We start from the raw sequence: 12,441 nt of genomic DNA, 5'->3' as shown, positions 1-12,441 counted from the left end.
TTAAAAAAATCACATCCAAACCCGTTGCGTAGTTTTAAAGATTTAAACATCCAAAGGGTCATATGGATAGAAAAAGCGACTTTGTTTTATACTATGTAATGATAAATTAGTAAAACTTCCTAAATAAGTAGTTTTTAACAAAATATACAGTAGTAGTAGAAAAAAATAATCATAGTTAGAGTAATCTCACGTTATATGTGTATACAGATTATACATATTACAGATGACCCCAAGTTCAACTGATAATATTAAAATAAAACATTTATTTTTATTTCATTTTGTTTATTTGGACTCCCAACAAAGGATACACTTACATGCTAAAATATAATTTACTATACATAGTCAAAGTCTTATGATCCTTCAATTAAACGGAATCCTGCTAATAACTTTGCAAAATGGCCACCTGCTAGACAAAGGCTAGCGGGTGGCCATTTTGTAATTGCTAGAATTTGATAATTATTTGACTGACATTATTTGCACTAAATTAACTTCTGACCATGTATACGACATTGGGTTTCATTTTGATAATGATGGTCATCATTACATATATAATGGTACATACTAATTTGGTGATTTGATTATGCCTTCAAAGTGACTATAATATACGTACTCAAAAAGTTTTTCACGTCGGATTTCTGTGAGGCCGTGGATCACTCCGGTTGAGCCTGCCCATTCGTTCCGAAGCATGGCTCTCTTACACTTAATTATTGTATAAAATAAAAAAATATAAACACAATTAGGTATTTATTGAAACATTAGTTTTCTAATTGTAACTAAGCATTACAAACGAGTTTCCTTGCAGTAAAGGACACCTACAGCTCTTGTAGATAACCCAAATAGTCACCTACTTAGGTACACCTACTTGTAACCGCCATTCAGTATATGATATTGTTATCATCGAACTTACCTATTACATAACAACCATCGTTTCTTTGCGTGCAAATATCTAAAAATACTCGTAGGTAGGTACTTTTACACAGAATGATACCTACATGCTTGGCCGGTATTTTAAAGGAAAGAGCAGAGTCGGATCACCTGATGGTAAGCAAACGCCGCCGCCCATGGACACTCGAAACACCAGAGACGTTACAAGTGCGTTGCTGGCCTTTTAGGGGTTAGGAATTTAGGTGTTGTTGGGGAATAGGTAACCTCACTCATTTCACATTGGTTTTTTGTGATGCCGTGGTATGCCAAGATTGACAACATTAGATTGGACCTTTACTTAAATGAATAACATAACTTACGAATAAGTACCTCCAAAGTAATCAAGGAATAAAAAGCCTGTCATTATCTATGTTTACGTATTGTACTTAATCATTCCTTTCCGCAAATATTCGATTGTAAAGGTACGCATAGACTACGACACTATACACTACACACATACATTTCTTTTATATTTAGCGTTTGTATTAGTGTCTAAATATTTTGAAATAATTTACAAGAGGGACATTGTAATAAAAATTAGTCATCTACCCTATAGTGTCACATCAAGCCGTCTTACCATCCGTATAAGGGTGAATGTCTGACATTTAAGTCAGAATTGAGTAGTTTCCTAGGACAAAAATAAATTATTTTGACATTTCAATATAATAAATCCCAAAATAATCGTTAAAACTTTCATTCATTAATTAGACGAATATACTTATATTATTTAATTTTTCTAGCAAATTTTAAAGAAGTAAGAATGCTATTTGACGCAAAAAATTATAATGTCATAAGTGGCGATCTCCTACAAAATTCATAGAATAGTGAACGTTTTTGACATTTCGATAAATAAAAGTATTGAATTTGACTAGTAGAGGAAACTACCGTATTTGTCTCGTAGTCTATTCGTACCTTAACTTATTTTTCAGTACCCGTGCCAAATCTAGACCAAAAGTATTCATCTAGGACACAGACACAGGTTATTGACCCCGCGTGATATTGTTCACAAAAACTTGGCATTACGAACGTCAAATTTGTAATAAATCGTGTTGCTAACCTCAATGGTGAAAGTATAATAACCTTGTCGGCAATTACACTTCCGACCTCATAGGGGTAACAACCTTAGACCGAGTATAGAACCTACACTTTAATTGTGAAATTGTCTGAGTATCTACATCAAATAGCACTACCATCCTTAATTTTCTGATGGGTGTCGTTTGAGCATTTCAGGAAACAGGTACTCCCAAATTTTCTCCTTCTCTTCATACTTTGACGGGAGGTCATCACTCAATAACTCCTTTCAGCCTTTGGATGAGGCGTGAGTTAGTGTTCAATTCTTTAGTAACTAAAAACCCGTTCCAGGTTAGCCTAGCCTGCTCCGCCAGGGTCTTGGTAGCTTATTGCGCTGTACCCTCAACAGTCTTGCAAAGTTACAACACATGGACGTTTTCACCCCTAAACTAAAAGTAATCTAGCGTTACGTAGCTAACTTAACCCCAATAAATATCATCCAATGACTTCTCCCGCCTTGGGCGAGGCGAGAGGGAGTGTCAGATTCTTACTGACTAAAAACTACCCCGTTCCTACTTCTAATTTTCGAGCCGGAGCCCCGGTAAACCCGCTAGGTAGCCCGTAACTCCGGTAGGTTAGGTTGTTGAAAACAAAAATGATATTAAGTGTCACCTATCTTAGCTTAGGCGTTTCTTTAAATTTAGGATAGCTTGGTGAAAAATGATATTAAATTGTAAATTCTTATCTCAAGACCTATCTTTTAATAGGTTTTGATTGCATAGTCATGAAATCCGCTAAGTAATTAGTAGCTATCGGAAAAAATCTAAAATGTAATACCAATGTGACTAAATTAACATTGGGTTTAACTCCCAACAAAAATACACCACACACCGAGTTTTTCTCATAACGAAATAACATAAAACCGTTGTTCTACTTTAGTTAGTGTACCTAAATGAAGAATAGAATAGGTCCCCCGGTATAGGTGTAATGCCTTAATCAACCCCCCACAATTAGGTCACACAAAGGTCACAGAAATAAAACTACCCGAAACGTATGACCGTGTTTTATTTCATTACACATAATACACATTGTAGATAATTATAATAGGCATGATGACTGGGTCAAAAATAAATTATTACAACTTTTCAATACAATAAAATATTGAAAAACGAATCACACTCTCATTCATAAATTTGATGAACTACTTAATTTTCGATTTTTTCTAGGTAAATATTTTCTAGAAATAAGTCTGCTGTTTGATGTAAAAATCTGTTGACGTCATAATAGAGTATTTCATACAAAGTTCAATAGATTCCCCAACAACCCTTAAATTCCTAACCCAAAAGGCCGGCAACGCACTTGTAACGCCTCTGGTGTTTCAAGTGTCCTTGGGTGGCGGCGATTGCTTACCATCAGGTGATCCGTCTGCTCGTTTACGCCGCTATGTAGTCCGCAGCTCCGGGACTATAGAGCATTAAGGAATGCATGACGTCTCTACTCATGCGGCAGTAAGCCGATTCCAGTAGTGCCAGTATATTTTGTAAGCCAAGACTTCAAACTTTTTTTTTTATTTAAAAAAACGTTGCCCCACATTAGGATTTTTTCCTGTGTCGTGGGTGCGTTTACAAACATACAATTTCACATGCATATGACACCCAGACCCGAAACAACAATCTGTGGATCACACAAAGAGTTGTTCCGTGCGGGAATCGAACCCGCGACACGTTGCGCGGCAGCCAGTTGCCCAGCCACCGCGCCAACCGTGCAGTCGCAAACTATAGGCTACCGACTTCCTTATACATACAGTATGTTATTTCTCTACAACATTCTTGAATGGATGACGTGTAAGTAACTAAAGTATGTTACAATACAATGGATGATCGTTCATATACTGTAGACTAAATAATAAATATTTGATAGTGGTATTACTAGAGTACTTTGTGGTTTCAGTTCAGTAGGCTTATTCATTACAAATATATTATATGGATAAATTTATATGGGATGTTATATGGCTAACTTTGAATGAGTGATTCATATGACACAATTACACATCAAAATCGACAATAGCCCGTTACCATTCACAGCAAATTACAAGCCTGATTTAAAAGAAAAAAAAACGTTGTCCTCACACTAGGATTTTCTCCTGTGTCGTCGGTGTGTTTACAAACATATGACATAATTTCACATACATATGACACATTCAGCAACAATCTGTGGAATACATAAAGAGTTGTTCCGTGCGGGAATGGAACTTACGAAACGTTGCACGGCAGCCAGTTACCCACCGCGTTACTGTGCAGTCCCAACTGTGCAGTCCTTTACATGAGTAGGTTTTCCTATAACCATTTCCACTTTTTTAGGAATGCTATAAGCCGATAAACGAGCTGACGTATTACCTGATGGTAACCAATCACTGCGTCCATTGACACCCTAAACACTAAACAGGTTACAAGTGCGTGCTTTTTGAGGGTTAGGAATTTAAGGGTTGTTGTGGAATCGGAGAATCGGGGATTGGGAAGATTGAGAAGGGGGTTAACTGGGCCTCCGGTAACCTCACTTATACAACGAAATAAAACACCAGCCAAATTCATGCCAAAGCCTGTCTGTCTCACACTTGTTTGGTAGTTGATTTCCACGTAAATAATTAAATTAAAAAGTAGGTTAGTGTTTAGTAGCTCTGTTCATTGGTCTAGTAATACGTACAAAATGTTACTTACACGCCCGAGTCGAGGTCAATGTTTTGAAGATTTTTCAACTCTCTGATTTATTTCTAAAGTCTAGTTTTGAGTTCGGTGTAAGACGAAATGGGAAGAAAAGAGAGTCTTTATTATCATATTATGTGCAGTTGTTTGGTAGAGTCTTCTATCTACAACTTTTTTAATGGGGAAAATCATCCAATTGGTTGTCTTCCATCATATGGGTGAGTGGAAGTGTCTTGCTGACTAAAAACCATTCTATTCCTACTCCTGCTTCGAACCCGGAGCCCCGGTAGCTCACTAGATCATTCACAGTTCCAATACTGCCTGTACCTTGGAAAACTAAAAGGCGCACATCTATAAATAATACGAAGTAAATTAAAACATAAATTATAATATAACAACTGCAGTAAAATTATGGTGTGTGTGGTTTACAGACGATAAACTGTGAAATATCTACTTCTATAAATAAATACAGGAAAAAGCAACTGTTTTTTACATTTACGAAGTTATGGACAAAAGTTAGTTAATATACAGTAGGTACATAAATATAGTTTTTCGCCAACGGCTTTACCCGAGTAGAAATTAAATATTTTTTTATCGAGTAGGACCGGAATACCTATAAAACCTATAATGAATATCGAATCCGGAACCTATTCAAGTATTCAATGCAATTATAAAATTGAGTAGTTTTCTCAGTCAAAAGTAAATTATTTCAAATTTTCAAAACAATAAAATATTCAAAAATAATCGCACTTCCATTCATAGATTTGATAATCTATTTAATTTTTGAATTATTCTAGTTAATTTTCTAGAAATACGAGTAAGTTTCCTATTTGACGTAAAAATCTGATGACGTTATAACGCACTCTTTCATACAAAATTCATTGAAAATATCGTTATTGACGTTTCGAAAAAAGGATTGTATTTGACTAGTAAACGAAACTAGCCTATTCACACAAGGTGAAATGCTGAAAGAGAAAAAGAATGAAATATTATTTATGTAGCAACGGCCACGATGCACCAAAAATATACACAAATAAAAAAATATGATATGCAATACATAAGCATTATAATATGTAGGTAACGATACATACATATATGTATTTATTATTGCACTGACGAGTGAACTTGAAAACGAGTTGAATCCATGCATCGTTGACCACACACACATGAATCACTTCATAATAACAGATGTTATTACTACTTTTTTTTAAATTTACAACCAATTTCGTACATTATAATAAACACTCCATATTTTTATGTTTATGGTTGTTTCGTCTAACTAAATGGCAGATATTTTTTTTTATGTTAGTTATTATTAGGATTTTCAGTTCGGGTACTGTTGCTGCAGCCTGACTCTCCTGGTGATTTTTCTTTCATAGGACCTTTTTTTTGAGGAGGTAAATCATCCAATGACTTATCTCGCCTTGGGCGAGGCGAGAGGGAGTGTCAGACTCTTACTGACTAAATACCACCCCGTTCCTACTCCTGTTTTTCGAGCCAGAACCCCGCGAAAAATGCTAGCGTAGTGCGAACAAAGGTATTAATGATCCTTATTCTTATCATTGTTTATTTTCTGATAATAAAAAACATGCCACAGAAGACCACAGAAGATTGCTTAGGCCATTTTCGAGATTTGGGCTTTTTAGCAAAGTATTTTTTTTTTGACGAATCTTCTTTATTCGGTTCGGCTGAGTCATAGTTTCGTTAGCAGTTTTGCATATTTTTTCATAACACGTTTAATAAATCTTTTTATTATTTTTCTTGGTATGTGTACCTGATTGTAAACAGACCCAAATTCTTCCACTATAGGTAAAGTATTGTTTTCGGCCAGTATCTACACTTGTACCACTAAAATATTTACCGCCAACGAAGGTCAATGGCTCCCCGCTCGATAAAAATGACATCATAATCAAATTGATTTTACATTTGGAACGATCGAATTACCTATTTTGAATTTTGACGTTTTACTTTTTTTTTCTCTGTGATTGTGTAGCAATATTTTTTTTAATTTACAAAAATCCTTTGATTTTTTTCAAGCGAACACGTGACGTTTTACTTTTTTCTCTATGATAGTGTAGCAACATTTTTTTATTTACAAAAATCCTTTGTTTATTTTTTTTTCTTAAAGCGTGCAGACGATCACGTTGGCTACGTCCTTTAGGGCGGCGAAACGCAACGCTTTGGTCTGTTTCACAACGGTTTTCTGTAAGGTCGTGGTATCACTCCGGTAGAGCCACTTTATTCGTCCTAATGGACTAGGCTAGGGCTGAATCAACCTAATCCGGAGCTGCGGACTACCTTTTTTTTTTTTTTTTTGATGACGGGGGAAATTTTTACCTCACTAAAACCACCCCGGTGGCCACCCTCAACACCTGTATGGGGCACCGGGTCCTCTTAATAGACCTGCTCCGGAGCCCCATGGTGCAACGCCTGTTACGGCACATCCCTAGGGAGACGTGTGTCTCCCATTAGCCTCGCTGTGCAAGTTACACGGCAGCACGTGACCACTGTGCTACCGTCTTCCCTGAGGTCGCTGGATGGGCACCTAGAGTCCCCACTCTACGCACCCGCGGCCCCAAAGGTCCGCCTGCAGTTGACGCAGGCGGGATTAGGCGTCAAGGCGGTTGCCTACTCGACGCCTTCTATGAGCAGGATCGGCCCTCTCACGATCCCGCTCAGCAGCCTCCTTTTGGGACATTACAGTCTCACAAAAGGAGGCCACCTCCCTCCAGTTTTCTGTATCTGCCAGCATAGCCTCTACTACTGCTGGCAGAGACAGATCTCGCCCGATCTTGGTAACCAGGACCCGCCGCTCCGAGACCCACGCTGGGCACTCTTCGAGCGTGAGCTGCGGACTTCCTAGCGGGTTTACCGGGGCTCCGGCTCGCCCAAGGCGGGAGAAGTCATTTGATGATTTTCACCCCTCAAAAAAAAAGGGCTGGATCAAATAATTGGGTAATTTACTTAGTCAAAATAAAGATTTCGACTTTTCAATACATTAAAATATAGAAAAATAATCATCAAAATCATTCATGTTTAACTTAATTTTTAATGTTTTCTAGCAATTTTTTTTCTACAATATATCGTTTTTGACATTTCGATAAAAGTATTGGATTTGACTAGTAGGACACTAGCCTATTCTGTACCATTATTATGAGTTTACGTTTAAACTTCAAGTAATCGAAAAGAGAGCGCGTTCGGAGCTCTGAGGGCTTAGTACGAGTCTGTTTTACGTTTATTGGTTGGTTCATATGCGCTGGCCAATCACAGCGCCGGACGCGCTCTCGTTTCGCTTTCGTTCAACGTAAAGCAAACTCGTACTAAGGGTACTGATTGGTTGGTTTATTCGAGCCGCAGTGCCGGCGATATTTGATGGGGCGATGGCCCAGGGTGACAAATTCTGGGGGGCGCCAATGTCTGAAGTTGGAATCTCTTGCCTCTCGTGGTGCAAACCTTCAGAACTGTGCTCTACGCTCTGTGCATATGCATATTTTTTATTAAGAACAAAACTTTCTACGTCCGCGTCGTTAGCTCTGGGTAACGCTAAAGGAAAGGTGAATTTCTTAATATAATTTTACTTGGGATCAGCAAAAAACTAACAGTTGATATTGCTTCCCTCAAGTAGGCGCCACAATATTTTTGCCCGGGGTATCAGTGGCCCTTACGCCGGCACTGTCGAGCCGGTCAATGTTTTGATTACTTTAAACGTAAAGTAAACTCATAGCAAAGGTACTGTGTAATAAATCCGGAGCTGCGGACTACCTAGCGGGTTTACCGGGGCTCCGGTTCGAAAAGCAGGAGAAGGAACGGGGTGGTTTTTTATCAGTAAGAGTCTGACACTCCCTCTCGCCTCGCCCAAGGCGGGAGAAGTCATTGGATGATTTTCAAAAAAAAAACTGTAATAAAATCGTACCTCGTACTGCGTTCACTAGACTAACAATGTACTTAAATACAGTAATCAGCTAGATCAACATTACAATTTGATTACACCGCTACCTAGTACCTAGCTACGTGAGTGCGGAAGCATGAAGATTCATATCAGTCTGCGTATAATCCTTATTAATTTTACAAATACCTATACCTACATATTTAAAAACTAGTCGACATGGCAAACTTCGATCCACCATATTTTATTTCTTTAGTCTTTAAAGTTTGTTTTTAAAGTCGTTAAGTTTTCTCGCAAGTAAGTATCTAACTTGGAATTATGACTAAGCCTCTCGTCTTTCTTAATCACATTTTTTTTGTGTATTTAATAATTGTTCCAATTCAAAATGTGATAACCATGCTTTAGCATGAATAGGCCGGTTCGACTGGAGTACATGCACTTGTAACGGCTTCGGCGTTTTGGTCGTTCAATGGTCACACCAAATCATCGGACGGCAGTGCATCCGCGGCAGCGATTGCTTACCATCAGGTGATCCGTCTGCTCGCTTACTATCTTATACCCTAAAAATACCACAATCTCATGTAATCTGTTTCTATAGAAGATAGTTTAAAAATAGAAATGACAGCACTAGAAATAAAATTAACATTATGTAACTTATTAAAAATAGTGCTCACATATGATCCATATTGATAACCTATCTTCGTAATAAGCCCAGACATCGATATAATATCAAGAAAATAATTTAGATTAAAAATATAATATCTAGGTATACCTCATCACGCGTGAATATTAAAATCACGTTTCAATGTTATCACAACACAATGCAGCATGCTTCGATCACTAGGATTGATAAACGATTTTTTTTAATTGTATAAAAAATCTCGTTATTTTCCTTAAAGAAGTGTTGAAGTTGAAAATCAAATTTACATTTCCTACCTAAGACCGAAGCTACACTTTGGAACGAGTTCCTAGCTTCATTGACGGACAGACTGACAAACTATTATTTATTTCTTTATTTGTTGACATTTCAAAAAGTAGCTAAATATTTATGGTTTAATTCGAATAAATGATTTGACTTTAACTTTGACTCGTTTTTAGTTTACCAGCTCATAATAGAATGATTTTTTTACATTTAATGGGTCGACGTTTGGCCGCTATCTCGCCTGATGGTAAGTGATGATGCGGCCTACGGTGGAGCACGTCTGCCTTAATGTAACTCATAATGGTGGTTTCATATAAATACATTTTGTTCCGATATTTGATACTGTAGGTAAAAACCGTAGATTTGGAGCCCGACTGATATGATAATCAAAAGATCAGAGATAAGACTAACAAGCAAACTCGGCAATTACATATGTATTTAAATATTCTTAGGTACACGTGTGTGTACACGCGTAAAAACACAATTTTATTGTGCGGCAGAGAATTATGTTTCTTAGGCTCCAGAAAGCTCAAAAATTTTTGAACGTGATTTTTACATGGGTATAAACAGTTATATCTATAACAAATATTGTGAAGAGCCCTCTCTGATAATACATTTGAATCTTTTAAAAGTAAACTTTGATCTCCATGTCTGTCAAACATGTATATTATCATTATGGAAAATCTTCACTGTACGAGTTGACATTGGGACAGATCTCATGATTTATTTCTAACTACCATCATATCAGGAGCAGCGGGTGTCGATACCCATTTTTTTATACCGCAATGGAATGTGCATGCCGCATAGACTTCCCACGTCATGCAGACGACGAGGGGGTGCGCTGGTCTCTTACCGGCTAAAACCATCGCGGTGTTGTTCCTTTGCCTGTAGCCGTGACTTGGGTTTTCCTTACGGACTCACCACACCCAGCAGGCCTTGACTGACTATATTTGCGACAGGTCCCATCTTGTACCAGTCCTTGAAGGCGGTTTACCTTCCTCGAGTGGCACGCTAAAGCCTGCTCCCGCCCATGCAGCGACGCCTGACTCCATCCAGTCAGTCGTTCGAAGGTCTCTCTTAAAAGGTCGTAAATCGGCTACCGCCTCACGGCGCTGACGACCGGACGCGTCTACGACGGGGTGTCAAAACCCATAGTTCAACAGTAGCCAATTCCGATCTGTTAATGATTGACAATGGAACATACAGCTATGAACAGAAACATATATTATAGACAGTTTATATTGTAATTTTCCTCAAACGTCATAGATATATTAGATACCTCATATCAAATCAAACAAAAAGCAAAATCTACCAGTATCAGAGATTAGCATAAAACATATAAACAACGTTTCCTTTCTTTAAAACACATGTATATAAAATGAATTATAGATTAAATAAATTACTCTTTGAACTCGCAATGAGTCACTTTCGATTGATAAAACAATAATGGGTATATTATAATTTTAATATCGGCAGTCGGTGCGCGTGAACTAAGTATGATTGCAAGCATTAACGCATGGCAATAGTATTGTTTTGTAATCAATACAATAGGTGCTTTATTTATTTATCTATTACTAACTTCTGCTAACGGCTTTGTCCGAGGTATAAAGTAACTTGTGTCCAGTTTCCATTCAGTTCCGTCTCGTTGTTCTAATATGTTTGAAACTTTTGCAATTAAATATCTCATGTTAGTAACTGCCGCATTCAGGTACATTTAAGTGTGGGAGAGCCATGCTTCGGCACGAATGAGCCGAGTCGACCGGAGTGACACCACGGACTCATAGGAAACCGTCGTGAAACAATGCTTGTGTTGTGTGAGTGAGGTTACCGGAGGCCCAATTTTCCCAATCTGCTATCCCCAACAACCCTTATATTCTTAATCCAAAAAGGGCGGCAACGCACTTGTAACGCCTCTGGTGTTTCGAGTGTCCAGGGGCGGCGGCGATTGCTTCCGATTGCGAACGGACTTTACCATCTTAATCAATAAAAAAAACTTAAACTATTACTATTGACTATATGTAACTATGTTTTATATTAACTATGTGTAATCTAATTATTAGAGAATGTAAGTACTTTTGCTCAAGTTATTTTCTGAATCCCATACTATAGGGGAATTTAGGATTTTATTTAGTCCTTAAAATCTTCAGTAACACAAACAAAACTAGCCTTCTCCATCTCTGGAGTTGTGAACTACCTAGCGGTTTACCGGGGCTCCAGCTCGAAAAGTAGAAGTAGGAACGGGGTGGTTTTTGGTCAGTAAGAGTCTGACACTCCCTCTCACCTCGCCCAAGGCGGAAGAAGTCATTGGATGACTTTCCTTCTTTAAAAAAAACATGCCTATCTAATCTATACTAATATTATAAAGCTGAAGAGTTTGTTTGTTTGATTGTTTGTTTGTTTGTTTGAACGCGCTAATCTCCGGAACTACTGGTCAGATTTGAATAATTATTTTTGTGTTGAATAGTGCATTTATCGAGGAAGGCTATAGGCTATAAAACATCACGCTATGATCAATAGGAGCCAAGCAGAGCGGGTGAAACCGCGTGGAAGTAGCTAGTAGCCTATATAGTACGAGTTACGTCCCTGAACAAACGTTTCAGTAGTCTTGATGAAGGTTTAACTGAGTAATGGTAGTTTAGTTAGTTTACCCGTAATGGGGTAGGTCAGGGTCGGTGCTGTTTGAACCATCGAGGTTTTTTGTTTCTAGAACTTTCTCTAACGTTTGTTTGTTAATACACGAATGATAGGTGGAAGTTGGTGACTAATGTTGTGACTGCGGTGTCGCTTGCGCTGTAAAATTTAGAAGATTTCGAAAATTACTCAGTAGTAGCACGGAGTTTGGAATTGTGCCCAGTGTATGGCAATAGGCTCACCCCCTATTACATGGGACTTATAACATAAACGTGTACAGTGGTATTACGTGCCGTAATGTGCGCCTCTGTCTACGTGCGTGATGTTACTGTTGTCTCAAGTACAAATCCTGTAAGAATATTAGG

The sequence above is a fragment of the Spodoptera frugiperda genome, chromosome 10 (genome assembly GCF_023101765.2).
Source record: "Spodoptera frugiperda isolate SF20-4 chromosome 10, AGI-APGP_CSIRO_Sfru_2.0, whole genome shotgun sequence".
NCBI lineage: Eukaryota > Metazoa > Arthropoda > Insecta > Lepidoptera > Noctuidae > Spodoptera > Spodoptera frugiperda.
Note: the sequence above shows the minus strand (reverse complement) of the source record.